Here is a 5,384-nt window from a genome sequence, read left to right on the forward strand (position 1 = left end):
TCTGTTATGTTTATGGTCATTTCCTTCACGGCCATCATCTCTTATCTTCCTTCGTGGATACTTATAATGATTGAGACCTATAACCCTGGTTTCTGGGAAGGACTCTCGAGTCCACTTTTTGAAATTTGCGTCACCCTTAGACGGATGTATATCTTAAATCATTTGTCCAATCCATTTATATATGGTATTTATGATCTTGAATTTCGACAGCACACTAAAACTATAATGAGGAAGTTTATGTGTAAATGATGTTTATTAATTAATTTTTATTAACAGGTGAACATTTTTGAAAAAACAAAAACATTTCAAGTTTATTTATTCATTCAATTTGCCTTAAATAGAGGCTCAAATTAACCTTCCATCATTTTTGTTTACACTTTGCTTAATTTAATTGTAATTATCATCAATATAAAAGAATCTTGTCTTGCATATCAGTAGTAATTTTAGATACATTGTATGTTGCATTGGGATCTCAAAAAATAACATATGGCTGAAAATGTCACTTACTAAGTATAAAATTAATTTAATTAATAGTTTTTTTTTATTTTTAACGAACAGTTATCAAGCTCAATAGTCCATTGTAAAAGCAAAATAAATCTGACGCAAACAAAACACAGAGCTCTCAATTTATCAGACATGGGAGCACTTGTCTTAATCTTATTATTATTATTATCAGAGAAACAAAAAAATCATTGCAAATAATGACTTAACAGTTAGTATGAAAATTGTCAGACAGCATTCAACTTCATGATACATTATTAACAACGTAAGATTTCTTTCTTTTTTATAAATATATTTTATTTCCTCGTTTCCTTACATGTATTTATTTGAGACAACTTTTATAAAACTAAGCTATCTTACAAAAAAAAAATAGTCAAAGGTTTCTCTATAGTATATGCTCAAATTTTAATTGTGGAGAAACATAAATGCAGTCCAATTAATATTTAGGTAAAATGGCCCAATGGCAATCGAAGTAACTACAGATATGGATACGAAAGCAAGCATGATGTGCAGCTGTGGTTAAATGTTGTGTTACATTATCATTTAAAAAACCTAACTCAGCTGCTTAATCAAGCAGTCAATAAAAAGATAAAATGTAACTTTCGAAAATTAATAATTTATTGAAAACTATGAATGAAATGAACTGTTATAATTAAGTTGTTATGATCCTCATACAGTGATCCATTTGAGCCGCTTCTTCACCAAGTCCCCTCTCAGCATCAGTTGAAAAAATCTAAACTTGTTGAAGGTGAATAATAACAGTAATTTTTTTTACTCAACAATTATTATACTAATTTTATCGATAAATAATAAAAACAAAGCATGCGTGTAACACTGGTATTCATGTAAAGAATGTGTATTTGGTTCCTGAAGTAAAATAAAAGAAAAAAATTCAAAATTAAAGTTATTTTTGTCATATCTGATGTTGTCAAATTACAAGAATTGGTATTATTTTTAACTAAATGTGGTAAAGAAGAAACAAATGAAACTAATTGGGATTATAATTGGATGCCTACTTCGCCGAAAGATGGGTTAAACCATTCAGAACCAGAATGCAGTTCTAAAAATGAAATTAAGGGATCGAGAAGATATGAGAGTCGTGAAAAAGGTTTAAAAGGACACACCCCTAATAGACGATGGCAGTGGAAAGATTCTTCTGGAAAATGGAACGAATACAGTGATGAAATAAACGATAAAATAGAAGACTGTTACAGAAGAAAACCTGAATCATCGGTTGTCATTGACTTTAATGGACGTTTGTAAGTAGTTCTTACTGCTGAATACGTCTAAAGAAATAAAACATAAGAAATACATTTAAATTGAACGATTTTGTTTATATCCTGAAACGTATTTTAACTACAGCATGTTTTATTATCTTTTTTGCTTAACCAACAATGTAAACACGTCGTATTTCTTTATTTTCATAGATGCAGGGTTATATTTCTAAAGAGGAAAGAAATTGATACGCTTTCGAAATCAACAACAGATATAAGAAGCAATGAAGATTGTTAAAAATACTTCAGTATTGCTATGAGCTATTGACGTCCTTGATATATGTGTAGACATACAATGTGAATAAATTTAGAACTTCACTGCCTTGCTTTTCATGAGATACGAAGGTCACTAAAAATCAGAAATCGTCGTCGTTCTTCTTCAAATTATTTCTTTGAATTTTAATATCAACACTTAATGTAAAGCGTAAAACCATTAAATATGTGCAATTTCATTAGTTTAACTGGAACTCGTATAGTTTTAAAGACTTTATGTCTTGTCTCCACACATGTTTGAATTCTAAGTAAATAATTTTTTAATCTATTTTATCTCATACGTGTGGATGATACAGCCCGTTGGATAAACCTATGCTTTATCATAGGGTAAATGCTTTATCAATAGCACTTCCGGTACGATCTCTCGCTTCAAGATTTTATTTTGATACTTTTATTTGTGAAAATTCTTGCCCTTATAAAATGAATGATAAAGAACAATGATGTCGTTAAATGCAAGAAAAAGACTCGAATATGTCACAGAAGTGTCTTATTTTAAACAGGGGAGTATGCTGACTTAGCCATATGTCAACATCAATTTCAATATTTTATGAATTCTACAGAAAAATGCATATTTCGTCGATATTTTCAAATTTTAGCGCATGTGTGTTCATCAATATTTTGATATAATGTGTAAATGATAATATCAATGAAATTGTAAATATTGTTAGTTTTGCAATTTTAAAGCTGAAATTGTTGAATTTTGTCCATTTTGTCTCAAAGTTTTGATAAAACGAAAGTCGTATGAGATAAATAGAACATCTATAATTGTGTGATTTGATATTGACTTTATCCAACTCGTTGAAATGGTGAATATTCGCTCGGCAAGCCTTGCGAAAATAAACACCATTTCAACTCGTTGGATAAAGCCAATATCAATTCACACAATATAGATATCCTCTATATATGTAATATGATTTGATGTTTCAAATATTATTTGAATTCATATAGTGCATTTCAATCAGCTGTGACTTTTATATGACGATACATGAAACATTATGACAAAAATCTTCCGTATATTTCTAATAATCTTTGTACATTTTTTGAAGCTAAATTCTCTTGATAGATAATGAGATTAAAATTATATTTATGTGTTGGTCTGTATTAAAGCAGTGTCAGTATCTTCGTCATAAAAGTGTAAAAATATATTTTAACGTACAATTTTCATTGAATTTCTTTTATTAATTAATACATTAGAAAATAGGAACATTATTTTACGTATACGACACATGTTACCGTTATCAATCACGTTCCATTATTAAAAAAAAAATAATTGTAATATGTTATACACTGTGAGATACCATTATTTTTTGCAAAAATTCGTTTAAAATAAAAGTAAGCATCACATGATTGACAAGAGTAAAGAATAAGGTTCACGAATGTCCTTTTTTTGGCCCAACCCGGCGTGTCGGTGCCTATGATGTTATAAAGCCTTTATTGTCAAAAAGCTTTTGATAAAGATACAATCACTACATTATCAAAAGTGCCGAAAATATAAAATCAGTTAAATTATTACAATAAGCAAATTTAATGTTTGGACTTTGTCATTAAGGTTGGCGCATCGGCTTAATAAACGAAATCCAAGTCAAGATGCACATTGCATTTTGATGATGCTTTTTTGTCATAAAGCTGAATATATATCTGTGTATTCCGTTCTAAATTTCCTGTTTATAGCTATGGACTTACAAGGAAATTTTTTCATTATAACCAAACTGAAGCAAATATAAAGAGACTTGAAGCTTTTATACATAAAACGAATAAAATGGTTACGATTCCTGTTTCGATGAATAAGTGAAGACACATTTTTCCTATGGCTGGTCGTATTGAGGAACGTTCTCTGGCAAGAAGATTAAGTAGAGAAGCTAAGGAGCGTAAGTAATTATCCTATACTCAAGTGAAAAGATATTCAATCGTGCTTTACATTTTATATCAAATTCAGAATTGTAAACTCGTATTTTTTTTTTACTTTTATATTTGTAATATATGTATCTTCGGAGGCCCTAAGCTATGGTCCTAGACTCGTGCCCCTTTTATTTTCCTCGTTTATCTCGCAAACTTTTGTCCCCTGCTTCACCAAACATCGTCAGAAAAGTTTTATTTGGATTGCTTTTGTAATATATTACAACTGATGATGATGATATGGATAAAGCAGGTAAAAATATGGCCTAAAACAAAAATTCACCCCAAATAGCATAAATTCGCTACACATCAGAAAATAAAGTCTAAAACAGTTTTTTTTCTTATGGTCTATCTTAAGTATATTGATGCTACTATTTGCATTGTTTATATTACCTCAACAGAAATCACTTAATAAATTCGATTCGGGATTTTTGGCCCATATAATGTTATATCCGCTGAGGTGATTACCTTAGCACCTCTTATTCATTCAAAATGGCGCTAGGTAAACATATGTATGTTGAAGTTGAAAGAAATATAGAAATCAATAAAGACATGATTTATCAATTTATTTGAAAGTAAAAGGTATCTATTTCTTTACTAAGGTATTACTTACTAAATGAAAAAAAAACAGTATTTCAAATTTATTTATTTATACCTGTCTGCCTTCATTTAATAAAAAACAATAACACCCTTTCAAGACTAAAATAAGTCATTTATTACAATAGATAATAAATGACAGTAAGGAAAACACAATCTTAATTCAAATATACATGAAAGTAAAGGTTATATACATATAAAAATACAACTAAAGTATTATTACAAATTGCCGAATCACAAAATTTGCCCCTGAGACAATAGATGTGTCATCTGACATATTATGACCAATGAAAAATCATGGCATATCTGGCATATTAAATGTAGACAAAAATATTGTACAACGTGTGAAAAAACAGTATTTCAAATTATTTTACTAAACGGACATTATCAGATAAGGGTAATGACTCATGGATCTCCGATGATAATATATTGTCCTGACAAAAAATTCACCATTCATTCTGATGACAAAATTGCACCTTGTATTTAAACGTTCAAAAATAATTTTAGTTTGTCACAGTACATGTTCATCTACTTTATAGCATTTTTCATATATACAAAACTTATTGCAATTTTCAGCATAGCTAAAAAAAAAACTCAATGATATGTCTTTTTGAAACAATAAAATTATAAAATCATTTATTCTATTAAAGTGAATTGGAGATGATATTAATTCATTTTGAATATATGTTTATGAAGATGGCAAAAGAAAACAAGCAGAAGGTCGTGGGGCATGCAATCTTTTCATATTGGATACATCAGAGAGCATGAAAGGAGAAGGGTGCCGACAAATGAAGAAGGCTTTTGCCTCCATTATAGAAGGCATATAAGTTTCAGATAAGCTCT

At 29.2% G+C, this 5,384-nt stretch overlaps 1 long non-coding RNA gene across 1 annotated transcript; it reads left to right on the forward strand.

The window, feature by feature from the left end:
• The first annotated feature begins 893 nt into the window (after nt 1–893).
• Nucleotides 894–1,944, forward strand: LOC134262815 (uncharacterized). The gene is made up of 3 exons (XR_009991114.1): nt 894–1,019; nt 1,179–1,249; nt 1,475–1,944. It is a non-coding gene; the product is annotated as an uncharacterized LOC134262815 (long non-coding RNA).
• The last annotated feature ends 3,440 nt before the right edge of the window (nt 1,945–5,384 follow it).

Source organism: Saccostrea cucullata, unplaced genomic scaffold (genome assembly GCF_032062105.1).
Source record: "Saccostrea cucullata isolate Sc308-1 unplaced genomic scaffold, CSIRO_AGI_Scuc_v1 ctg11295, whole genome shotgun sequence".
Classification (NCBI taxonomy): domain Eukaryota; kingdom Metazoa; phylum Mollusca; class Bivalvia; order Ostreida; family Ostreidae; genus Saccostrea; species Saccostrea cuccullata.